At 53.0% G+C, this 24588-nt stretch overlaps 16 non-coding genes across 16 annotated transcripts; all 16 read left to right on the top strand.

The window, feature by feature from the left end:
* Nucleotides 1–17836: 17836 nt before the first annotated feature.
* LOC138639151 (U5 spliceosomal RNA) lies at nt 17837–17952 on the top strand. The gene has a single exon (XR_011312748.1). It is a non-coding gene; the product is annotated as a U5 spliceosomal RNA (small nuclear RNA).
* Nucleotides 17953–18262: 310 nt separating this feature from the next.
* Nucleotides 18263–18378, top strand: LOC138639398 (U5 spliceosomal RNA). The gene has a single exon (XR_011312983.1). It is a non-coding gene; the product is annotated as a U5 spliceosomal RNA (small nuclear RNA).
* Nucleotides 18379–18688: 310 nt separating this feature from the next.
* On the top strand, nt 18689–18804 carry LOC138639444 (U5 spliceosomal RNA). The gene has a single exon (XR_011313028.1). It is a non-coding gene; the product is annotated as a U5 spliceosomal RNA (small nuclear RNA).
* Nucleotides 18805–19114: 310 nt separating this feature from the next.
* Nucleotides 19115–19230, top strand: LOC138639981 (U5 spliceosomal RNA). Its single transcript, XR_011313503.1, has one exon. It is a non-coding gene; the product is annotated as a U5 spliceosomal RNA (small nuclear RNA).
* Nucleotides 19231–19540: 310 nt separating this feature from the next.
* On the top strand, nt 19541–19656 carry LOC138639502 (U5 spliceosomal RNA). The gene has a single exon (XR_011313083.1). It is a non-coding gene; the product is annotated as a U5 spliceosomal RNA (small nuclear RNA).
* A 310-nt stretch (nt 19657–19966) lies between these two features.
* LOC138639980 (U5 spliceosomal RNA) lies at nt 19967–20082 on the top strand. The gene has a single exon (XR_011313502.1). It is a non-coding gene; the product is annotated as a U5 spliceosomal RNA (small nuclear RNA).
* A 310-nt stretch (nt 20083–20392) lies between these two features.
* Nucleotides 20393–20508, top strand: LOC138640273 (U5 spliceosomal RNA). Its single transcript, XR_011313772.1, has one exon. It is a non-coding gene; the product is annotated as a U5 spliceosomal RNA (small nuclear RNA).
* A 310-nt stretch (nt 20509–20818) lies between these two features.
* LOC138639978 (U5 spliceosomal RNA) lies at nt 20819–20934 on the top strand. Its single transcript, XR_011313501.1, has one exon. It is a non-coding gene; the product is annotated as a U5 spliceosomal RNA (small nuclear RNA).
* A 310-nt stretch (nt 20935–21244) lies between these two features.
* LOC138640272 (U5 spliceosomal RNA) lies at nt 21245–21360 on the top strand. Its single transcript, XR_011313771.1, has one exon. It is a non-coding gene; the product is annotated as a U5 spliceosomal RNA (small nuclear RNA).
* Nucleotides 21361–21670: 310 nt separating this feature from the next.
* On the top strand, nt 21671–21786 carry LOC138639977 (U5 spliceosomal RNA). The gene has a single exon (XR_011313500.1). It is a non-coding gene; the product is annotated as a U5 spliceosomal RNA (small nuclear RNA).
* Nucleotides 21787–22096: 310 nt separating this feature from the next.
* Nucleotides 22097–22212, top strand: LOC138640270 (U5 spliceosomal RNA). The gene has a single exon (XR_011313769.1). It is a non-coding gene; the product is annotated as a U5 spliceosomal RNA (small nuclear RNA).
* Nucleotides 22213–22523: 311 nt separating this feature from the next.
* Nucleotides 22524–22639, top strand: LOC138640110 (U5 spliceosomal RNA). The gene has a single exon (XR_011313628.1). It is a non-coding gene; the product is annotated as a U5 spliceosomal RNA (small nuclear RNA).
* Nucleotides 22640–22949: 310 nt separating this feature from the next.
* LOC138640116 (U5 spliceosomal RNA) lies at nt 22950–23065 on the top strand. Its single transcript, XR_011313634.1, has one exon. It is a non-coding gene; the product is annotated as a U5 spliceosomal RNA (small nuclear RNA).
* Nucleotides 23066–23375: 310 nt separating this feature from the next.
* Nucleotides 23376–23491, top strand: LOC138640130 (U5 spliceosomal RNA). Its single transcript, XR_011313646.1, has one exon. It is a non-coding gene; the product is annotated as a U5 spliceosomal RNA (small nuclear RNA).
* A 310-nt stretch (nt 23492–23801) lies between these two features.
* LOC138639150 (U5 spliceosomal RNA) lies at nt 23802–23917 on the top strand. The gene has a single exon (XR_011312747.1). It is a non-coding gene; the product is annotated as a U5 spliceosomal RNA (small nuclear RNA).
* Nucleotides 23918–24227: 310 nt separating this feature from the next.
* On the top strand, nt 24228–24343 carry LOC138639366 (U5 spliceosomal RNA). Its single transcript, XR_011312952.1, has one exon. It is a non-coding gene; the product is annotated as a U5 spliceosomal RNA (small nuclear RNA).
* The last annotated feature ends 245 nt before the right edge of the window (nt 24344–24588 follow it).

Raw genomic sequence — 24588 nt, 5'->3', positions numbered from 1 at the left:
CCCGTCGTTTGTTACTGAAAGAGCCATCTTGTGCAGCAGTAATGCTGCACAAGGAAAAGGTAGCTCTTTTTTTTTAGCTCTTTGCACACGCAGAACTTAACACTTATAAAATGTGTTCACTGATACCGTTATACCGTCCCGGAGCTGGGACTTTCCTTCGTAATGTGACGCAGCACAGCCGTCATTCCTACCCCCTTGGTGCCATGCGCTGCCTCCTCAGCGTTGTTTTAAGCTGTCACGGAGCCTGCGCTGTTCTGTTATCCCTTGGGCTTGCCCTATTTGCGCTGCCTGTCTTCTGACATAATTTGATGTCAGGCTGGCTGCGCCTGTGCGGCCGCGGTGCCCGAGATCCCGCCTCGCAGTGTCTTCTGATTGAGTCACACTGCGGGCCTGGGATCCATGGGCATGCGCAGTGCATATCTTCCCCTCGGGCTCTCGCTCATTTCCCTCCGCCTTCTTTAGACTGTGCGCCGTCAGCTGATCCCTAGCATGCCACGGCCGTGACACCGCACAGTCTGAAGAAGAGGGAAGGAGGGGAGTGAGAGTCGAGGTTATGCACTGTGCATGCCCATGGTTCCAAGGCCCGCAGTGGGATTACGTTAGATGAGACTGCGAGGTGGGATCTGGAGCAGCGTGGACGCACAGGCACTGACAGCCTGACACCAAATTATGTCAGAAGACAGGCAGCGCTAATTGGGCATGGCCAAGGGCTAACAGAACAGCGCAGGCTCCGTGACAGCTTAAAACAACGCTGAGGAGGCAGCGCACGGCATCAAGGGGATAGGAATGACAGCTGTGCTGTGTCCCATTACGAAGGAAATTCGCACCTCCGGAACGGTTTAACGGTATAAAGGGACACATTTTTAGTGTTTACTTCGGTGTTTGCAAGGAGCATAATTAAAAGAGCAACCTTTTCCTTTTGCATCCTTAGTGCTGCACAACATGGCTCTTTCAGCTACAAACGTCTTGGGGGGGGTTAAAGGTTTCCTTTCAACTTGCTCCAATCAGGCTTCGGCCTACACTCTGTTCCTCTGCTCCTCCTGCTGTCCCTGGGCTCTAACACCGCCAGTTGGTGCCTGGAAGTGCTGTGTGCACAGTCAACAGTCGCTCCTCTGTTATTGGGGTTCAGTAACGTCAGCTGATCCCCAGCTGTGTGTGCGGCAATACCTCCAATCTGCTCCTCCTGCTGTCCCTGGGCTCTAACACCGCCAGTTGGTGCCTGGAAGTGCTGTGTGCACAGTCAACAGTCGCTCCTCTGTTATTGGGGTTCAGTAACGTCAGCTGATCCCCAGCTGTGTGTGCGGCAATACCTCCAATCTGCTCCTCCTGCTGTCCCTGGGCTCTAACACCGCCAGTTGGTGCCTGGAAGTGCTGTGTGCACAGTCAACAGTCGCTCCTCTGTTATTGGGGTTCAGTAACGTCAGCTGATCCCCAGCTGTGTATCCGGCAACGTGTCATGCGACCGCCACGCTGGCACAACTAAAATGTAAGGGGACCTGTCCCCCCCCCCCTAGGCGTTTGTTACTGAAAGAGCCACCATGTGCAGCACTAATACTGCACAAGGGAAAGGTCGCTCTTGAAATTATGCTCCTTGCAAACGCTGAACTACACACTCATGTAATGTGTCCCCTCACACCGTCCAACCGTCCCGGAGGTGGGACTTTCCTTTGTAATGTGACGCAGCACAGCCGTCATTGCTACCCCCTTGGCACCGTGCGCTGCCTCCTTAGCGTTGTTTGATTCCGTCATGGACCCTGCGCTGTTATGTTATCCCTTGGCCATGCACAGTTTGCGCTGCCCATTCTCTGACATCATTTGTTGTCGTCCTGGCTGCGCCTGTGCGTCCACGCTGCCCGAAATCACACCTCGCAGTGTCGTCTAATGTGATCCCACAGTGGGCCTGGTATCCATGGCCATGCGCAGTGCATATACTAGCCTCTCACTCCCCTTCTTCACGCTTCTTCAGACTAGGCGGCGTCAGCTGATCCCTAATAGCATGCCACGGCCGTGACGCCGCACAGTCTGAAGAAGCAGGAAGGAGGTGAGTGAGAGGCGATGATATGCACTGCGCATGCCCATGGATCCCTGGCCCGCAGTGGGACTACATTAGATGACACTGCAAGGTTGGATCTCGGGCAGCTTGGACGCACAGGCACTGCCAGCCTGACACCTACATGATGTCAGAAGACGGGCACCGCTAACTGTGCATGGCCAAGGGATAACATTACAGTGCGGGCTCCGTGACAGAACCAAACAACGTTGAGGAGGTGGTGCCCGGCACCAAGGGGGTTGGAATGACGGCTGTGCTGTGTCACATTACAAAGGAAAGTCCCACTTCCGGGATGGTTTGACGGTGTGAGGGGACACATTATATGAGTGTGTACTTCAGCGTTTGCAAGGAGCATAATTTTCGGAGCCACCATTTTCCATGTGCAGTATTACTGCTGTACAAGATGGCTCTTTCAGCAACAAATGCCTGGGGGGGGGGGTTAAAGGTTCCCTTTCAACTTGCTCCACTGCAGGCTTCGGCCTACACTCTGCTCCTCTTTGATTCCCTGGGTTTCAACACTGTCAGTTGCCACCTGGAAGTGTTGTCTACACAGAAAAAACACTAGGTGATGTGTCAGTGGGGTTCAGCACCGCCAGCTGTTCCCCTGCTGTGTAGTCGGCAACGTGTCCAGCACAAGCCACGCTGGCACAACAGAACAAAAGCTGCCACCAGTGCAGGCTTCGGCCTATACTCTGCTCCTCTCCTCCTCCTGCTGACCCTGGGCTCAAACACCGCTAGTTTTTGCCCGGAAGTGCTAGCTGCACAGAGAAAAACACCAGCCAATGTGTTAGTGGGGTTCAGCAACGCCAGCTGTTCCCCTGCTGTGTAGCCGGCAACGTGACCTGCAAACGCCATGCAGGCACAGGAACTGAAATTAAAAGGGAACCTGGCCCCACCCCCCCAGGTGTTTCTATGTATAACAGCCACCTAGTACAGCAGTACTGCTGCATTTGTACAAGGTGGCTGACTTTTTCTCCTTGCCCACGTGTAACTCAACACGTACAAAATGTGTCTCATTGAGACCATTCCACTGTCCCTGAGGTGTGACTTTCCTTTGTAATGATACGCAGCACCCCCCTTGGTAGCGTTTCCCGTCTTTTGTCATCATGGTTAGCTGGCTGCGCCTGTGCATCCGCCCTGCTAGAAACAACGCCCCTCGTTGTCATATTTATTTTGTCAGCGAGGGTGTGGTTTATGGGCACGAGCAGTGCATATGTTCGCCTGTCTTAACTCATCTCCTTCCGCCTTCTTCAGACTGTGCGGCCTCCTGGCCGTGGTAGGCGATAAGGGATCAGCTGAGGCCGCCCAGTCTGGAGCAGGTGTAAGGACATGTGTAAGCGGCAAACCTATTTACTGCACAAGGCCACGAATCCCAGCCACGCAGTGTGATTTTTTGAAAACACACTGTGGGTCTGGGATTCATGTCCATCGCTAACCGCAACGGCCGACATGAAATGAGGTCAGAAGACAGGAAGCGCTCACAGCGCATGGCCAAGGGATCACAATAGCGCAGACTCCTGTACAGCAAATAACAACGCTCAGGAATCTGCGCCCAGTACCTAGGTGCAAATTTTGACACCTGTGCTGCGTCTCGTTAAAAAGACAAGTCACGCCTCCACAACTGTTTGACAGTATAATGGGCTAAATAGTGTACGTGTTTTAGTCAGCGTGTGCAAGGAGCAAAACAAATAGAGCAACCTTTTACTTGTGCAGCATTAATGCTGCACAAGGTGTGGCTCTTGTACCTTGCAACACCTGAGGGGGGGTTAAAGGTAACCGTTGAAATTGGTTCAACTAGGCTTCGGCCTACACTCTGCTCCTCTACTCCTCCTGCTGACCCTGGGCTCAAACACCGCTAGTTTTTGCCCGGAAATGCTAGCTGCACAGAGAAAAACACCAGCCAATGTGTTAGTGGGGTTCAGCACCGCCAGCTGTTCCCCCGCTGTGTAGCCGGCATCGTGTCCAGCACAAGCCACGCTGGCACAACCGACCAAAAGCTGCCACTAGTGCAGGCTTCGGCCTACACTTTGCTCCTCTCCTCCTCCTCCTGCTGACCCTGGGCTCTAACACCGCTAGTTTTTGCCCGGACATGCAATCTGCACAGAGAAAAACACCAGTCAATGTGTCAGTGGGGTTCAGCAACGCCAGCTGTTCCCCTGCTGTGTAGCTTGCAACGTGACCTGCAAACGCCACGCAGGCACATGAACTGAAATTGAAGGGAGCCTGCCCCCCACCCACAGGTGTTTCTATGTATATCAGCCACCTTGTACAGCAGTACTGCTGCATTTGTACAAGGTGGCTGACTTTTTCTCCTTGCCCACGTGGAACTCAACACGTACAAAATGTGTCTCATTAGAGACCATTACAATGTCCCTGAGGTGTGACTTTCCTTTGTAATGACACGCAGCACCACCCTTGTTAGCGCTGCCCGTCTTTTGACATCATTGGTTAGCTGGCTGCGCCTGTGCATCTCCCCTGCTCGAAACAACGGCCCTCGGTGTCTTATTTTTTTGGACAGCGAGGGTGTGATTGATGGGCATGTGCAGTGCATATGTTTGCCTGTGTTCACTCATCTCCTTCCGCCTTCTTCAGACTGGGTGTCCTCATGGCCGCGGCAGGCGATAAGGGATCAGATGAGGCCGCCCAGTCTGAAGCAGGTGTAAGGACATGTGTGAGCGGCAAACATATTTAGTGCACCAGGGCACGAATCCCAGCACTGCAGTGTGATTTTTTAAAAACACACTGTGGGTCTGGGATTCATGTCCATCGCTAACCGCAACGGCCGACATGAAATGAGGTCAGAAGACAGGAAGCGCTCACAGCGCATGGCCAAGGGATCACAATAGCGCAGACTCCTGTACAGCAAATAACAACGCTCAGGAAGCTGCGCCCAGTACCTAGGTGCAAATTTTGACACCTGTGCTGCGTCTCGTTAAAAAGACAAGTCACGCCTCCACAACTGTTTGACAGTATAATGGGCTAAATAGTGTACGTGTTTTAGTCAGCGTGTGCAAGGAGCAAAACAAATAGAGCAACCTTTTACTTGTGCAGCATTAATGCTGCACAAGGTGTGGCTCTTGTACCTTGCAACACCTGAGGGGGGGGGTTAAAGGTAACCTTTGAAATTGGTTCAACTAGGCTTCGGCCTACACTCTGCTCCTCTACTCCTCCTGCTGACCCTGGGCTCAAACACCGCTAGTTTTTGCCCGGAAATGCTAGCTGCACAGAGAAAAACACCAGCCAATGTGTTAGTGGGGTTCAGCACCGCCAGCTGTTCCCCTGCTGTGTAGTCGGCAACGTGTCCAGCACAAGCCACGCTGGCACAACAGAACAAAAGCTGCCACCAGTGCAGGCTTCGGCCTACACTTTGCTCCTCTCCTCCTCCTGCTGACCCTGGGCTCAAACAACGCCAGTTTCTGCCCGGACATGCTAGCTGCACAGAGAAAAACACCAGCCAATGTGTTAGTGGGGTTCAGCACCGCCAGCTGTTCCCCCGCTGTGTAGCCGGCATCGTGTCCAGCACAAGCCACGCTGGCACAACCGACCAAAAGCTGCCACCAGTGCAGGCTTCGGCCTACACTTTGCTCCTCTCCTCCTCCTCCTGCTGACCCTGGGCTCTAACACCGCTAGTTTTTGCCCGGACATGCAATCTGCACAGAGAAAAACACCAGTCAATGTGTCAGTGGGGTTCAGCAACGCCAGCTGTTCCCCTGCTGTGTAGCTTGCAACGTGACCTGCAAACGCCACGCAGGCACATGAACTGAAATTGAAGGGAGCCTGCCCCCCACCCACAGGTGTTTCTATGTATATCAGCCACCTTGTACAGCAGTACTGCTGCATTTGTACAAGGTGGCTGACTTTTTCTCCTTGCCCACGTGGAACTCAACACGTACAAAATGTGTCTCATTAGAGACCATTACAATGTCCCTGAGGTGTGACTTTCCTTTGTAATGACACGCAGCACCACCCTTGTTAGCGCTGCCCGTCTTTTGACATCATTGGTTAGCTGGCTGCGCCTGTGCATCTCCCCTGCTCGAAACAACGGCCCTCGGTGTCTTATTTTTTTGGACAGCGAGGGTGTGATTGATGGGCATGTGCAGTGCATATGTTTGCCTGTGTTCACTCATCTCCTTCCGCCTTCTTCAGACTGGGTGTCCTCATGGCCGCGGCAGGCGATAAGGGATCAGATGAGGCCGCCCAGTCTGAAGCAGGTGTAAGGACATGTGTGAGCGGCAAACATATTTAGTGCACCAGGGCACGAATCCCAGCACCGCAGTGTGATTTTTTAAAATCACACTGTGGGTCTGGGATTCATGTCCATCGCTAACCGCAACGGCCGACATGAAATGAGGTCAGAAGACAGGAAGCGCTCACAGCGCATGGCCAAGGGATCACAATAGCGCAGACTCCTGTACAGCAAATAACAACGCTCAGGAAGCTGCGCCCAGTACCTAGGTGCAAATTTTGACACCTGTGCTGCGTCTCGTTAAAAAGACAAGTCACGCCTCCACAACTGTTTGACAGTATAATGGGCTAAATAGTGTACGTGTTTTAGTCAGCGTGTGCAAGGAGCAAAACAAATAGAGCAACCTTTTACTTGTGCAGCATTAATGCTGCACAAGGTGTGGCTCTTGTACCTTGCAACACCTGAGGGGGGGGTTAAAGGTAACCTTTGAAATTGGTTCAACTAGGCTTCGGCCTACACTCTGCTCTGCTACTCCTCCTGCTGACCCTGGGCTCAAACACCGCTAGTTATTGCCCGGAAATGCTAGCTGCACAGAGAAAAACACCAGCCAATGTGTTAGTGGGGTTCAGCACCGCCAGCTGTTCCCCTGCTGTGTAGTCGGCAACGTGTCCAGCACAAGCCACGCTGGCACAACAGAACAAAAGCTGCCACCAGTGCAGGCTTCGGCCTACACTTTGCTCCTCTCCTCCTCCTGCTGACCCTGGGCTCAAACAACGCGAGTTTCTGCCCGGACATGCTAGCTGCACAGAGAAAAACACCAGCCAATGTGTTAGTGGGGTTCAGCACCGCCAGCTGTTCCCCCGCTGTGTAGCCGGCATCGTGTCCAGCACAAGCCACGCTGGCACAACCGACCAAAAGCTGCCACCAGTGCAGGCTTCGGCCTACACTTTGCTCCTCTCCTCCTCCTCCTGCTGACCCTGGGCTCTAACACCGCTAGTTTTTGCCCGGACATGCAATCTGCACAGAGAAAAACACCAGTCAATGTGTCAGTGGGGTTCAGCAACGCCAGCTGTTCCCCTGCTGTGTAGCTTGCAACGTGACCTGCAAACGCCACGCAGGCACATGAACTGAAATTGAAGGGAGCCTGCCCCCCACCCACAGGTGTTTCTATGTATATCAGCCACCTTGTACAGCAGTACTGCTGCATTTGTACAAGGTGGCTGACTTTTTCTCCTTGCCCACGTGGAACTCAACACGTACAAAATGTGTCTCATTAGAGACCATTACAATGTCCCTGAGGTGTGACTTTCCTTTGTAATGACACGCAGCACCACCCTTGTTAGCGCTGCCCGTCTTTTGACATCATTGGTTAGCTGGCTGCGCCTGTGCATCTCCCCTGCTCGAAACAACGGCCCTCGGTGTCTTATTTTTTTGGACAGCGAGGGTGTGATTGATGGGCATGTGCAGTGCATATGTTTGCCTGTGTTCACTCATCTCCTTCCGCCTTCTTCAGACTGGGTGTCCTCATGGCCGCGGCAGGCGATAAGGGATCAGATGAGGCCGCCCAGTCTGAAGCAGGTGTAAGGACATGTGTGAGCGGCAAACATATTTAGTGCACCAGGGCACGAATCCCAGCACCGCAGTGTGATTTTTTAAAAACACACTGTGGGTCTGGGATTCATGTCCATCGCTAACCGCAACGGCCAACATGAAATGAGGTCATAAGACAGGAAGCGCTCACAGCGCATGGCCAAAGGATCACAAGAGCGCAGACTCCTGTACAGCAACTAACAACGCTCAGGAAGCTGCGCCCATGCAAAAAGGTGTTGTTTTCGACACCTGTGCTGCTTTTCTTTAAAAAGACAAGTCACGCCTCCACTACTGATTAACAGTATAATGGGCTAAATAGTCTACGTGTTGCATTCAGCTTGTGCAAGTAGAAAAATTAATAGAGCAACCTTTTACTTGTGCAGCATTAATGCTGCAGAAGGAGTGGCTCTTGTACTTTGTAACACCTGAGGGGGGGTTAAAGGTAACCTTTGAAATTGGTTCAACTAGGCTTCGGCCTACACTCTGCTCCTCTCCTCCTCCAGCTGACCCTGGGCTCTAACAACGCTAGTTTTTGCCCGGAAATGCTAGCTGCACAGAGAAAAACACCAGCCAATGTGTTAGTGGTATTCAGCACCGCCAGCTGTTCCCCCGCTGTGTAGCCGGCATCGTGTCCAGCACAAGCCACGCTGGCACAACCGACCAAAAGCTGCCACCAGTGCAGGCTTCGGCCTACACTTTGCTCCTCTCCTCCTCCTGCTGACCCTGGGCTAAAACAACGCCTATTTCTGCCCGGACATGCTAGCTGCACAGAGAAAAACACCAGCCAATGTGTTAGTGGGGTTCAGCACCGCCAGCTGTTCCTCTGCTGTGTAGCCGGCATCGTGTCCAGCACAAGCCACGCTGGCACAACAGAACAAAAGCTGCCACCAGTGCAGGCTTCGGCCTACACTTTGCTCCTCTCCTCCTCCTGCTGACCCTGGGCTAAAACAACGCCAGTTTCTGCCCGGACATGCTAGCTGCACAGAGAAAAACACCAGCCAATGTGTTAGTGGGGTTCAGCACCGCCAGCTGTTCCTCTGCTGTGTAGTCGGCATCGTGTCCAGCACAAGCCACGCTGGCACAACTGACCAAAAGCTGCCACCAGTGCAGGCTTCGGCCTACACTTTGCTCCTCTCCTCCTCCTGCTGACCCTGGGCTAAAACAACGCCAGTTTCTGCCCGGACATGCTAGCTGCACAGAGAAAAACACCAGCCAATGTGTTAGTGGGGTTCAGCACCGCCAGCTGTTCCCCTGCTGTGTAGCTTGCAACGTTTCCTGCAAACGCCACGCAGGAACATGAACTGAAATTGAAGGGAGCCTGCCCCCCACCCCCCCAGGTGTTTCTATGTATAACAGCCACCTTGTACAGCAGTACTGCTGCATTTGTACAAGGTGGCTGACTTTTTCTCCTTGCACACGTGGAACTCAACAAGTACAAAATGTGTCTCATTACAGACCATTACAATGTCCCTGAGGTGTGACTTTCCTTTTTAATGACACGCAGCACCCCCATTGTTAGCGCTGCCCGTCTCCTGACATCATTGGTTGGCTGGCTGTGCCTGTGCGTCCCCCCTGCCCGACACAACGCCCCCCGTTGTCTCATATATTTTGACTGCAAGGGTGTGATTGATGGGCACGAGCAGTGCATATGTTCCCCTGTTTTCACTCCCCTCCTTCCGCCTTCTTCTGACTGTGCGGCCTCATGGCCGCGGCATGCGATAAGGGATCAGCTGAGGCCGCCCAGTCTGAAGCAGGTGTAAGGACATGTGTGAGCGGCGAACATATTTACTGCACAAGGCCACGAATCCCAGCACCGCAGTGTGACTTTAGGAAAAGCCACTGTGGGTCTGGGATTTATGGCCATCGTTAACCGCACCGGCCAACATGAAATGAGGTCATGAGACGGCCTGCACTAACAGGGTATTGCCAAGGGATAACACAAGAGCGCAGTTTCCTGTACTGCAAATAACAACGGTAAGGAATCAGCGCACAGCACCTAGGTGTAAATTTGTACACCTGTGCTGCGTCTCCTTAAAAAGACTAGTAGTCACGCCTCCACTACTGTTTGACAGTATAATGGGCTAAATAGTGTACGTGTTTAATTCAGCGTGTGCAAGGAGCAAAATTAAATAGAGCAACCTTTGACTTGTGCATCAATAATGCTGTTCAAGGTGTGGCTCTTGTACCTTGCAACACCTGAGGGGGGGGTTAAAGGTAACCTTTGAAATTGGTTCAACTAGGCTTTGGCCAACACTGTGCTCCTCTACTCCTCCTGCTGACCCTGGGCTCAAACACCGCTAGTTTTTGCCCGGAAATGCTAGCTGCACAGAGAAAAACACCAGCCAATGTGTTAGTGGGGTTCAGCACCGCCAGCTGTTCCCCTGCTGTGTAGTCGGCAACGTGTCCAGCACAAGCCACGCTGGCACAACAGAACAAAAGCTGCCACCAGTGCAGGCTTCGGCCTACACTTTGCTCCTCTCCTCCTCCTGCTGACCCTGGGCTCAAACACCGCTAGTTTTTGCCCGGAAATGCTAGCTGCACAGAGAAAAACACCAGCCAATGTGTTAGTGGGGCTCAGCAACGCCAGCTGTTCCCCTGCTGTGTAGTCGGCAACGTGTCCAGCACAAGCCACGCTGGCACAAGAGAACAAAAGCTGCCACCAGTGCAGGCTTCGGCCTACACTTTGCTCCTCTCCTCCTCCTGCTGACCCTGGGCTCAAACAACGCCAGTTTCTGCCCGGACATGCTAGCTGCACAGAGAAAAACACCAGCCAATGTGTTAGTGGGGTTCAGCACCGCCAGCTGTTCCCCTGCTGTGCAGCTTGCAACGTGACCTGCAAACGCCACGCAGGCACATGAACTGAAATTGAAGGGAGCCTGGCCCCCACCCCCAGGTGTTTCTATGTATAACAGCCACCTTGTACAGCAGTACTGCTGCATTTGTACAAGGTGGCTGATGTTTTCTCCTTGCCCACGTGGAACTCAACACGTACAAAATGTGTCTCTTTGAGACCATTCCACTGTCCCTGAGGTGTGACTTTCCTTTCTAATGATACGCAGCACCCCCCTTGGTAGCGCTTCCCGTCTTCTGACATCATTGGTTGGCTACTTGCGCCTGTTCGTCCGCCCTGCCTGAATAAAATGCTCCTCGTTGTCTTAATTATTTTGACTGCGAGGGTGTGATTGATGGGCACGAGCAGTGCATATCTTCGCCTGTCTTAACTCATCTCCTTCCGCCTTCTTCAGACTGTGCAGCCTCATGGCCGCGGCATGCGAGAAGGGATCAGCAGAGGCCGCCCAGTCTGAAGCAGGTGTAAGGACGTGTGTGAGCGGCCAAAATATTTACTGCTCAAGGCCACGAATCCCAGCACCGCAGTGTGGCTTTATGAAAAGACACTGTGGGTCTGGGATTTATGGCCATCGTTAACCGCACCGGCCAACATGAAATGATGTCATAAGATGGGCAGCGCTAACAGGGCATTGCCAAGGGATAACACAAGAGCGCAGACTCCTGTACAGCAAATAACAACGCTCAGGAAGCTGCGCCAAGCACCAAGGCGTTATTTTGGTCACCTGTGCTGCGTCTCATCAAAAAACCAAGTCACGCATCCACTACAGTTTGACTGTAGAATGGGGTAAATTGTGTATGTCTTTCATTCAGCGTGTGCAAGTAGACAAATTAATAGAGCAACCTTTCACTTGTGCAGCATTAATACTGCACAAGGTGTGTCTCTTGTACTTTGTAACACCTGAGGGGGGGGTTAAAGGTTTCCTTTGAAATTGGTTCAACTAGGCTTCGGCCTACACTCTGCTCCTCTCCTCCTCCTCCTGCTTCAACACGGGCTCTAACATCGCTAGTTTTTGCCCGCAAGTGCTAGCTGCACAGATAAAAACACACGCCATTGTGTTAGTGGGGTTCAGCAACGCCAGCTGTTCCCCCAGTGTGTAGCCGGCAAAGTGTCCTGCAAACGCAACGCAGACACAAAGCTGCCTCCAGTGCAGGCTTCGGCCTACACTCATCTCCCAATGCTTACCCTTTGCTCCAACACCGCTAGTTGGGGCTCTAGGAAGACAATCTTTAATAGGCAAGGCAACGCATCTGGGTTCCAGCACCGCCAGCTGGTTCTCGGCAGTGTTCTTGTCACAGGTACTCCCTCGTGCCAAGCCTGGTTTCAGCACCGTCAGCTGTTTCCGGGTTGTGTCAACTTCACTGAGACGCCTATGCTTGCCCCGTCGTGGGGCGGTCGAGTTAGCCAACTCCAGGGTGCCTCCAGTTTAGGAGCTTCCTATGTGGGCTGCGTGAACTGGTAGTCAAGGCTGGTTCTGTAGTGCCAGTAGGCCCAGCTCCCCCTGTAGGACTGTTGGGGTTCGGTAACTGCGGCTGCCTCGCGGCCTAGCTGTTCTCTCCTCTCCTGTGGGCCTTCGGGTCCACCACCTGGTTCCAGCACCGTCAGCTGGTTCCGGGCCGAGCCTTTGGCTTAGGTGCCTCCTCCTGGGTATCCGAGTTCCGCCAACGCCAGGCGGTCCTTGGTAGTGCTTTTAAGCGCGGGCACCTACAGCTTAGTAACCGGGTTCCAGCACCGTCAGCTGGTCCTCGGTCGTGCCATTGGCTCTTGCACACTGGGGCAACGCATCCGGGTTCCAGCACCGCCAGCTGGTTCTCGGCAGTGTTCTTGTCACAGGTACTCCCTCGTGCCAAGCCTGGTTTCAGCACCGTCAGCTGTTTCCAGGTTGTGTCAACTTCACTGAGATGCCTATGCTTGCCCCGTCGTGGTGTGGTCGAGTTAGCCAACTCCAGGGTGCCTCCAGTTTAGGAGCTTCCTATGTGGGCTGCGTGAACTGGTAGTCAAGGCTGGTTCTGTAGTGCCAGTAGGCCCAGGTCCCCCTGTAGGACTGTTGGGGTTCGGTAACTGCGGCTGCCTCGCGGCCTAGCTGTTCTCTCCTCTCCTGTGGGCCTTGGGGTCCACCACCTGGTTCCAGCACCGTCAGCTGGTTCCGGGCCGAGCCTTTGGCTTAGGTGCCTCCTCCTGGGTATCCGAGTTCCGCCAACGCCAGGCGGTCCTTGGTAGTGCTTTTAAGCGCGGGCACCTACAGCTTAGTAACCGGGTTCCAGCACCGTCAGCTGGTCCTCGGTCGTGCCATTGGCTCTTGCACACTGGGGCAACGCATCCGGGTTCCAGCACCGCCAGCTGGTTCTCGGCAGTGTTCTTGTCACAGGTACTCCCTCGTGCCAAGCCTGGTTTCAGCACCGTCAGCTGTTTCCGGGTTGTGTCAACTTCACTGAGACGCCTATGCTTGCCCCGTCGTGGGGCGGTCGAGTTAGCCAACTCCAGGGTGCCTCCAGTTTAGGAGCTTCCTCTGTGGGCTGCGTGAACTGGTAGTCAAGGCTGGTTCTGTAGTGCCAGTAGGCCCAGCTCCCCCTGTAGGACTGTTGGGGTTCGGTAACTGCGGCTGCCTCGCGGCCTAGCTGTTCTCTCCTCTCCTGTGGGCCTTCGGGTCCACCACCTGGTTCCAGCACCGTCAGCTGGTTCCGGGCCGAGCCTTTGGCTTAGGTGCCTCCTCCTGGGTATCCGAGTTCCGCCAACGCCAGGCGGTCCTTGGTAGTGCTTTTAAGCGCGGGCACCTACAGCTTAGTAACCGGGTTCCAGCACCGTCAGCTGGTCCTCGGTCGTGCCATTGGCTCTTGCACACTGGGGCAACGCATCCGGGTTCCAGCACCGCCAGCTGGTTCTCGGCAGTGTTCTTGTCACAGGTACTCCCTCGTGCCAAGCCTGGTTTCAGCACCGTCAGCTGTTTCCGGGTTGTGTCAACTTCACTGAGACGCCTATGCTTGCCCCGTCGTGGTGCGGTCGAGTTAGCCAACTCCAGGGTGCCTCCAGTTTAGGAGCTTCCTATGTGGGCTGCGTGAACTGGTAGTCAAAGCTGGTTCTGTAGTGCCAGTAGGCCCAGCTCCCCCTGTAGGACTGTTGGGGTTCGGTAACTGCGGCTGCCTCGCGGCCTAGCTGTTCTCTCCTCTCCTGTGGGCCTTGGGGTCCACCACCTGGTTCCAGCACCGTCAGCTGGTTCCGGGCCGAGCCTTTGGCTTAGGTGCCTCCTCCTGGGTATCCGATTTCCGCCAACGCCAGGCGGTCCTTGGTTGTGCTTTTAAGCGCGGGCACCTACAGCTTAGTAACCGGGTTCCAGCACCGTCAGCTGGTCCTCGGTCGTGCCATTGGCTCTTGCACACTGGGGCAACGCATCCGGGTTCCAGCACCGCCAGCTGGTTCTCGGCAGTGTTCTTGTCACAGGTACTCCCTCGTGCCAAGCCTGGTTTCAGCACCGTCAGCTGTTTCCAGGTTGCGTCAACTTCACTGAGACGCCTATGCTTGCCCCGTCGTGGGGCGGTCGGGTTAGCCAACTCCAGGGTGCCTCCAGTTTAGGAGCTTCCTATGTGGGCTGCGTGAACTGGTAGTCAAGGCTGGTTCTGTAGTGCCAGTAGGCCCAGCTCCCCCTGTAGGACTGTTGGGGTTCGGTAACTGCGGCTGCCTCGCGGCCTAGCTGTTCTCTCCTCTCCTGTGGGCCTTCGGGTCCACCACCTGGTTCCAGCACCGTCAGCTGGTTCCGGGCCGAGCCTTTGGCTTACGTGCCTCCTCCTGGGTATCCGAGTTCCGCCAACGCCAGGCGGTCCTTGGTAGTGCTTTTAAGCGCGGGCACCTACAGCTTAGTAACCGGGTTCCAGCACCGTCAGCTGGTCCTCGGTCGTGCCATTGGCTCTTGCACACTGGGGCAACGCATCCGGGTTCCAGCACCGCCAGCTGGTTCTCGGCAGTGTTCTTGTCACAGGTACTCCCTCGTGCCAAGCCTGGTTTCAGCACCGTCAGCTGTTTCCAGGTTGTGTCAACTTCACTGAGACGCCTATGCTTGCCCCGTCGTGGTGCGGTCGAGTTAGCCAACTCCAGGGTGCCTCCAGTTTAGGAGCTTCCTATGTGGGCTGCGTGAACTGGTAGTCAAGGCTGGTTCTGTAGTGCCAGTAGGCCCAGCTCCCCCTGTAGGACTGTTGGGGTTCGGTAACTGCGGCTGCCTCGCGGCCTAGCTGTTCTCTCCTCTCCTGTGGGCCTTGGGGTCCACCACCTGGTTCCAGCACCGTCAGCTGGTTCCGGGCCGAGCCTTTGGCTTACGTGCCTCCTCCTGGGTATCCGAGTTCGGCCAACGCCAGGCGGTCCTTGGTAGTGCTTTTAAGCGCGGGCACCTACAGCTTAGTAACCGGGTTCCAGCACCGTCAGCTGGTCCTCGGTCGTGCCATTGGCTCTTGCACACTGGGGCAACGCATCCGGGTTCCAGCACCGCCAGCTGGTTCTCGGCAGTGTTCTTGTCACAGGTACTCCCTCGTGCCAAGCCTGGTTTCAGCACCGTCAGCTGTTTCCGGGTTGTGTCAACTTCACTGAGACGCCTATGCTTGCCCCGTCGTGGGGCGGTCGAGTTAGCCAACTCCAGGGTGCCTCCAGTTTAGGAGCTTCCTATGTGGGCTGCGTGAACTGGTAGTCAAGGCTGGTTCTGTAGTGCCAGTAGGCCCAGCTCCCCCTGTAGGACTGTTGGGGTTCGGTAACTGCGGCTGCCTCGCGGCCTAGCTGTTCTCTCCTCTCCTGTGGGCCTTGGGGTCCACCACCTGGTTCCAGCACCGTCAGCTGGTTCCGGGCCGAGCCTTTGGCTTACGTGCCTCCTCCTGGGTATCCGAGTTCCGCCAACGCCAGGCGGTCCTTGGTAGTGCTTTTAAGCGCGGGCACCTACAGCTTAGTAACCGGGTTCCAGCACCGTCAGCTGGTCCTCGGTCGTGCCATTGGCTCTTGCACACTGGGGCAACGCATCCGGGTTCCAGCACCGCCAGCTGGTTCTCGGCAGTGTTCTTGTCACAGGTACTCCCTCGTGCCAAGCCTGGTTTCAGCACCGTCAGCTGTTTCCGGGTTGTGTCAACTTCACTGAGACGCCTATGCTTGCCCCGTCGTGGTGCGGTCGAGTTAGCCAACTCCAGGGTGCCTCCAGTTTAGGAGCTTCCTATGTGGGCTGCGTGAACTGGTAGTCAAGGCTGGTTCTGTAGTGCCAGTAGGCCCAGGTCCCCCTGTAGGACTGTTGGGGTTCGGTAACTGCGGCTGCCTCGCGGCCTAGCTGTTCTCTCCTCTCCTGTGGGCCTTCGGGTCCACCACCTGGTTCCAGCACCGTCAGCTGGTTCTCGGCAGTGTCTTTTGCTCTTGTACCTTCTGCTCCCCATCCTGGTTCCAGTACCGTCAGCTGGTTCCGGGCAGAGCCTTTGGCTTAGGTGCCTCCTTCTGGGTATCCAAGTTCCACCAATGTCAGGTGGTCTTTGGTAGTGCTTTCAGGCACGGGTACCTCCTGCTTAGTAACCGGGTTCCAGTAACGTCAGCTGGTCCTTGGTAGTTCCATTGGCTCTTGGACATTCGGCTACCCATCCGGGTTCCAGTACCGTCAGCTGGTTCTCGGCAGTGTCTTTTGCTCTTGTACCTTCTGCTCCCCATCCTGGTTCCAGTAACGTCAGCTGGTTCCGGGCAGAGCCTTTGGCTTAGGTGCCTCCTTCTGGGTATCCGAGTTCCGCCAACGTCAGGCGGTCCTTGGTAGTGCTTTTTAGCACGGGTACCTCCTGCTTAGTAACCGGGTTCCAGTAACGTCAGCTGGTCCTCGGTAGTTCCATAGGCTCTTGAACCTTCGGGTAGCCATCCGAGTTCCAGTTCCATCAGCTGGTTCTTGGCATTTTCTCAGCCTTCTTGTACCTTCTGCTACATTTCCAAGTTGAAGACCCTAACGTCGACAACCCGGAAGACCACCCCGATGACGACGACCCGGAAGACCACCCCGATGACGACGACGACGACGGCGGAGACGACGACGGCGGAGACGACGACGGCTGAGACGACGACGGCGGAGATGACGACACTGGAGACGACGACCCTGGAGACGACAACATGGAAGACCGAGAAGCAGAAGAACAAGAGGCTGCAGAACAAAGAGCAGAAGAACATTAAGCATAAGACTTAATATCAGAGCAAAAGATATTATCTAAATTATATGCAGAAGAAGACTAAGCAGTGTATGGGGGTGAGTCCGTTCCTCCTCGTGGTGCCCCTGGATAAAGCCTGATGCTGCAGGCCAAACTGAACGCGGACAAATGTAACTTTTGTGACTGGCAGAACGGAAGGTGTAATCTTCCAACTTTTATAGATAACAACTACGGGAATGCCTGTCACAAATGAGAATATGATGAAGAAGTAGAATAGGAAGAATAATAACAGTGGAATAAAAAGAATATGTAGAATAGGAAGAATAATAATAGTTGAAGAAAATGAATATGAAGAATGTAATAAAAAAAAAAAATAGGTAGAAGATGAAGAAGAAGATGAATAAGGTGAAGAAGTTGATGTCAAAGATGCTGATGATGATGAAGATGAAAGTGTGGGAAAAGAAAAAAAAAAAAAGAAAAAAAAGAAGGGGAAGGGCGTGGAATAGTGAAACATCAATATCTGACAAAATAAAAAAAATTTACATAGTCAATATCTTTTTCAATCCGAACGTCTTTAAAAAAAAAAAAAAACATGCTATTCTATTTGATTGGACTAATCCTCATTGCCTTTAATGTCTCCGCCACCTCCCCCATACATCCTACATTATTCTTAGTTGTTTTCCTTCATGTAGAATGAACCTACAAGGAAAGAAAGGGTTTATTTTAATTCCGATATTTTGGTCCCATTGACTTGCATTGGGATCGGGTATCGGTATCGGCGATATCCGATATTTTTTGAATATCGGCCGATCCAAACCGATACCGATACTTTCCGATATCGGAAGGTATCGCTCAACACTAGTCAGCAGCATAGAACTGAGAACGGAGCAGCCTGTGGAAGATGGGCTGTTGCCGTTTTTGTTTTTCCATCACCAAACCACGAACCCACTTCTAGGTGCTGTCCCCGGGCCAAGTGAGGGCTGCTGCCATGGTGGTAGGTCAGGAGGAGGCCCTTGCCCAGTATATTCTGGCTTCTCTTCAGAACGTAAAAATCTTTCGCCTTTTACTAAAGATTTCCGTGGAGAGGAGCAAAACTGAGTTTTGTGGCAATTTTTGCATGCTCCAGCTTGCTGGGGCTTTCTTAATTGGGTTCAACAACAGAATAAAGGAATGGGTGGGTGGGGTTTCGGTGGGAGACTGAACCCTGGGGTTCCTGGGAAAAGGCCCTCATTTGCATATTGTAGCCATGGATGGCCTTCTTCCGGGCAACGGAACAGGTGATGCTCTGTCAGCAGCATAGAACTGAGAACGGAGCATCCTGTGGAAGATGGGCTGTTGCCGTTTTTGTTTTTCCATCACCAAACCACGAACCCACTTCTAGGTGCTCTCCCCGGGCCAAGTGAGGGCTGCTGCCATGGTGGTAGGTCAGGAGGAGGCCTTTGCACAGTATATTCTGGCTTCTCTTCAGAATGTAAAAATCTTTCGCCTTTTACTAAAGATTTCCGTGGAGAGGAGCAAAACTGAGTTTTGTGGCAATTTTTGCATGCTCCAGCTTGCTGGGGCTTTCTTAATTGGGTTCAACAACAGAATAAAGGAATGGGTGGGTGGGGTTTCGGTGGGAGACTGAACCCTGGGGTTCCTGGGAAAAGGCCCTCATTTGCATATTGTAGCCATAGATGGCCTTCTTCCGGGCAACGGAACAGGTGATGCTCTGTCAGCAGCATAGAACTGAGAACGGAGCATCCTATGGAAGATGGGCTGTTGCCGTTTTTTTTTTTCCATCACCAAACCACGAACCCACTTCTAGGTGCTCTCCCCGGGCCAAGTGAGGGCTGCTGCCATGGTGGTAGGTCAGGAGGAGGCCTTTGCACAGTATACTCTGGCTTCTCTTCAGAATGTAAAAATCTTTCGTCTTTTACTAAAGATTTCCGTGGAGAGGAGCAAAACTGAGTTTTGTGGCAATTTTTGCATGCTCCAGCTTGTTGGGGCTTTCTTAATTGGGTTCAACAACAGAATAAAGGAATGGATGGGTGGGGTTTCGGTGGGAGACTGAACCCTGGGGTTCCTGGGAAAAGGCCCTCATTTGCATATTGTAGCCATGGATGGCCTTCTTCCGGGCAACGGAACAGGTGATGCTCTGTCAGCAGCATAGAACTGAGAACGGAGCATCCTGTGGAAGATGGGCTGTTGCCGTTTTTGTTTTTCCATCACCAAACCACGAACCCACTTCTAGGTGCTCTCCCCGGGCCAAGTGAGGGCTGCTGCCATGGTGGTAGGTCAGGAGGAGGCCTTTGCCCAGTATACTCTGGCTTCTCTTCAGAACGTAAAAATCTTTCGCCTTTTACTAAAGATTTCCGTGGAGAGGAGCAAAACTGAGTTTTGTGGCAATTTTTGCATGCTCCAGCTTGCTGGGGCTTCCTTAATTGGGTTCAACAACAGAATAAAGTAATGGGTGGGTGGGGTTTCGGTGGGAGACTGAACCCTGGGGTTGCTGGGAAGAGGCCCTCATTTGCATATTGTAGCCATGGATGGCCTTCTTCCGGGCAACGGAACAGGTGATGCTCTGTCAGCAGCATAGAACTGAGAACGGAGCAGCCTGTGGAAGATGGGCTGTTGCCGTTTTTGTTTTTCCATCACCAAACCACGAACCCACTTCTAGGTGCTCTCCCCGGGCCAAGTGAGGGCTGCTGCCATGGTGGTAGGTCAGGAGGAGGCCTTAGCACAGTATACTCTGGCTTCTCTTCAGAATGTAAAAATCTTTCGCCTTTTACTAAAGATTTCTGTGGAGAGGAGCAAAACTGAGTTTTGTGGCAATTTTTGCATGCTCCAGCTTGCTGGGGCTTTCTTAATTGGGTTCAACAACAGAATAAAGGAATGGGTGGGTGGGGTTTCGGTGGGAGACTGAACCCTGGGGTTCCTGGGAAAAGGCCCTCATTTGCATATTGTAGCCATGGATGGCCTTCTTCCGGGCAACGGAACAGGTGATGCTCTGTCAGCAGCATAGAACTGAGAACGGAGCATCCTGTGGAAGATGGGCTGTTGCCGTTTTTGTTTTTCCATCACCAAACCACGAACCCACTTCTAGGTGCTCTCCCCGGGCCAAGTGAGGGCTGCTGCCATGGTGGTAGGTCAGGAGGAGGCCTTTGCCCAGTATACTCTGGCTTCTCTTCAGAACGTAAAAATCTTTCGCCTTTTACTAAAGATTTCCGTGGAGAGGAGCAAAACTGAGTTTTGTGGCAATTTTTGCATGCTCCAGCTTGCTGGGGCTTCCTTAATTGGGTTCAACAACAGAATAAAGTAATGGGTGGGTGGGGTTTCGGTGGGAGACTGAACCCTGGGGTTGCTGGGAAGAGGCCCTCATTTGCATATTGTAGCCATGGATGGCCTTCTTCCGGGCAACGGAACAGGTGATGCTCTGTCAGCAGCATAGAACTGAGAACGGAGCAGCCTGTGGAAGATGGGCTGTTGCCGTTTTTGTTTTTCCATCACCAAACCACGAACCCACTTCTAGGTGCTCTCCCCGGGCCAAGTGAGGGCTGCTGCCATGGTGGAAGGTCAGGAGGAGGCCTTTGCACAGTATACTCTGGCTTCTCTTCAGAATGTAAAAATCTTTCGCCTTTTACTAAAGATTTCCGTGGAGAGGAGCAAAACTGAGTTTTGTGGCAATTTTTGCATGCTCCAGCTTGCTGGGGCTTTCTTAATTGGGTTCAACAACAGAATAAAGGAATGGGTGGGTGGGGTTTCGGTGGGAGACTGAACCCTGGGGTTCCTGGGAAAAGGCCCTCATTTGCATATTGTAGCCATGGATGGCCTTCTTCCGGGCAACGGAACAGGTGATGCTCTGTCAGCAGCATAGAACTGAGAACGGAGCATCCTGTGGAAGATGGGCTGTTGCCGTTTTTGTTTTTCCATCACCAAACCACGAACCCACTTCTAGGTGCTCTCCCCGGGCCAAGTGAGGGCTGCTGCCATGGTGGTAGGTCAGGAGGAGGCCTTTGCCCAGTATACTCTGGCTTCTCTTCAGAACGTAAAAATCTTTCGCCTTTTACTAAAGATTTCCGTGGAGAGGAGCAAAACTGAGTTTTGTGGCAATTTTTGCATGCTCCAGCTTGCTGGGGCTTCCTTAATTGGGTTCAACAACAGAATAAAGTAATGGGTGGGTGGGGTTTCGGTGGGAGACTGAACCCTGGGGTTGCTGGGAAGAGGCCCTCATTTGCATATTGTAGCCATGGATGGCCTTCTTCCGGGCAACGGAACAGGTGATGCTCTGTCAGCAGCATAGAACTGAGAACTGAGCAGCCTGTGGAAGATGGGCTGTTGCCGTTTTTGTTTTTCCATCACCAAACCACGAACCCACTTCTAGGTGCTCTCCCCGGGCCAAGTGAGGGCTGCTGCCATGGTGGAAGGTCAGGAGGAGGCCTTTGCACAGTATACTCTGGCTTCTCTTCAGAATGTAAAAATCTTTCGCCTTTTACTAAAGATTTCCGTGGAGAGGAGCAAAACTGAGTTTTGTGGCAATTTTTGCATGCTCCAGCTTGCTGGGGCTTTCTTAATTGGGTTCAACAACAGAATAAAGGAATGGGTGGGTGGGGTTTCGGTGGGAGACTGAACCCTGGGGTTCCTGGGAAAAGGCCCTCATTTGCATATTGTAGCCATGGATGGCCTTCTTCCGGGCAACGGAACAGGTGATGCTCTGTCAGCAGCATAGAACTGAGAACGGAGCATCCTGTGGAAGATGGGCTGTTGCCGTTTTTGTTTTTCCATCACCAAACCACGAACCCACTTCTAGTTGCTCTCCCCGGGCCAAGTGAGGGCTGCTGCCATGGTGGTAGGTCAGGAGGAGGCCTTTGCCCAGTATACTCTGGCTTCTCTTCAGAACGTAAAAATCTTTCGCCTTTTACTAAAGATTTCCGTGGAGAGGAGCAAAACTGAGTTTTGTGGCAATTTTTGCATGCTCCAGCTTGCTGGGGCTTCCTTAATTGGGTTCAACAACAGAATAAAGTAATGGGTGGGTGGGGTTTCGGTGGGAGACTGAACCCTGGGGTTGCTGGGAAGACGCCCTCATTTGCATATTGTAGCCATGGATGGCCTTCTTCCGGGCAACGGAACAGGTGATGCTCTGTCAGCAGCATAGAACTGAGAACGGAGCAGCCTGTGGAAGATGGGCTGTTGCCGTTTTTGTTTTTCCATCACCAAACCACGAACCCACTTCTAGGTGCTCTCCCCGGGCCAAGTGAGGGCTGCTGCCATGGTGGTAGGTCAGGAGGAGGCCTTTGCACAGTATACTCTGGCTTCTCTTCAGAATGTAAAAATCTTTCGCCTTTTACTAAAGATTTCCGTGGAGAGGAGCAAAACTGAGTTTTGTGGCAATTTTTGCATGCTCCAGCTTGCTGGGGCTTTCTTAATTGGGTTCAACAACAGAATAAAGGAATGGGTGGGTGGGGTTTCGGTGGGAGACTGAACCCTGGGGTTCCTGGGGAAAAGGCCCTCATTTGCATATTGTAGCCATAGATGGCCTTCTTCCGGGCAACGGAACAGGTGATGCTCTGTCAGCAGCATAGAACTGAGAACGGAGCATCCTATGGAAGATGGGCTGTTGCCGTTTTTTTTTTTCCATCACCAAACCACGAACCCACTTCTAGGTGCTCTCCCCGGGCCAAGTGAGGGCTGCTGCCATGGTGGTAGGTCAGGAGGAGGCCTTTGCACAGTATACTCTGGCTTCTCTTCAGAATGTAAAAATCTTTCGCCTTTTACTAAAGATTTCCGTGGAGAGGAGCAAAACTGAGTTTTGTTGCAATTTTTGCATGCTCCAGCTTGCTGGGGCTTTCTTAATTGGGTTCAACAACAGAATAAAGGAATGGGTGGGTGGGGTTTCGGTGGGAGACTGAACCCTGGGGTTCCTGGGAAAAGGCCCTCATTTGCATATTGTAGCCATGGATGGCCTTCTTCCGGGCAACGGAACAGGTGATGCTCTGTCAGCAGCATAGAACTGAGAACGGAGCATCCTGTGGAAGATGGGCTGTTGCCGTTTTTGTTTTTCCATCACCAAACCACGAACCCACTTCTAGGTGCTCTCCCCGGGCCAAGTGAGGGCTGCTGCCATGGTGGTAGGTCAGGAGGAGGCCCTTGCCCAGTATGCTCTGGCTTCTCTTCAGAACGTAAAAATCTTTCGCCTTTTACTAAAGATTTCCGTGGAGAGGAGCAAAACTGAGTTTTGTGGCAATTTTTGCATGCTCCAGCTTGCTGGGGCTTCGTTAATTGGGTTCAACAACAGAATAAAGTAATGGGTGGGTGGGGTTTCGGTGGGAGACTGAACCCTGGGGTTGCGGGGAAGAGGCCCTCATTTGCATATTGTAGCCATGGATGGCCTTCTTCCGGGCAATGGAACAGGTGATGCTCTGTCAGCAGCATAGAACTGAGAACGAAGCAGCCTGTGGAAGATGGGCTGTTGCCGTTTTTGTTTTTCCATCACCAAACCACGAACCCACTTCTAGTTGCTCTCCCCGGGCCAAGTGAGGGCTGCTGCCATGGTGGTAGGTCAGGAGGAGGCCCTTGTTCTGTGTACTCAGGCTTCTCTTCAGAACGTAAAAATCTTTCGCCTTTTACTAAAGATTTCCGTGGAGAGGAGCAAAACTGAGTTTTGTGGCAATTTTTGCATGCTCCAGCTTGCTGGGGCTTCCTTAATTGGGTTCAACAACAGAATAAAGTAATGGGTGGGTGGGGTTTCGGTGGGAGACTGAACCCTGGGGTTGCGGGGAAGAGGCCCTCATTTGCATATTGTAGCCATGGATGGCCTTCTTCCGGGCAACGGAACAGGTGATGCTCTGTCAGCAGCATCGAACTGAGAACGGAGCAGCCTGTGGAAGATGGGCTGTTGCCGTTTTTGTTTTTCCATCACCAAACCACGAACCCACTTCTAGGTGCTGTCCCCGGGCCAAGTGAGGGCTGCTGCCATGGTGGTAGGTCAGGAGGAGGCCCTTGCCCAGTATATTCTGGCTTCTCTTCAGAACGTAAAAATCTTTCGCCTTTTACTAAAGATTTCCGTGGAGAGGAGCAAAACTGAGTTTTGTGGCAATTTTTGCATGCTCCAGCTTGCTGGGGCTTTCTTAATTGGGTTCAACAACAGAAAAAAGGAATGGGTGGGTGGGGTTTCGGTGGGAGACTGAACCCTGGGGTTCCTGGGAAAAGGCCCTCATTTGCATATTGTAGCCATGGATGGCCTTCTTCCGGGCAACGGAACAGGTGATGCTCTGTCAGCAGCATAGAACTGAGAACGGAGCATCCTGTGGAAGATGGGCTGTTGCCGTTTTTGTTTTTCCATCACCAAACCACGAACCCACTTCTAGGTGCTCTCCCCGGGCCAAGTGAGGGCTGCTGCCATGGTGGTAGGTCAGGAGGAGGCCCTTGCCCAGTATGTTCTGGCTTCTCTTCAGAACGTAAAAATCTTTCGCCTTTTACTAAAGATTTCCGTGGAGAGGAGCAAAACTGAGTTTTGTGGCAATTTTTGCATGCTCCAGCTTGCTGGGGCTTTCTTAATTGGGTTCAACAACAGAATAAAGGAATGGGTGGGTGGGGTTTCGGTGGGAGACTGAACCCTGGGGTTCCTGGGAAAAGGCCCTCATTTGCATATTGTAGCCATGGATGGCCTTCTTCCGGGCAACGGAACAGGTGATGCTCTGTCAGCAGCATAGAACTGAGAACGGAGCATCCTGTGGAAGATGGGCTGTTGCCGTTTTTGTTTTTCCATCACCAAACCACGAACCCACTTCTAGGT

Source organism: Ranitomeya imitator, chromosome 5 (assembly GCF_032444005.1).
Source record: "Ranitomeya imitator isolate aRanImi1 chromosome 5, aRanImi1.pri, whole genome shotgun sequence".
Taxonomy (NCBI): domain Eukaryota; kingdom Metazoa; phylum Chordata; class Amphibia; order Anura; family Dendrobatidae; genus Ranitomeya; species Ranitomeya imitator.
The sequence above is the reverse complement of the archived record's forward strand: the minus strand, read 5'-3'. Positions and strand labels throughout refer to the sequence as shown.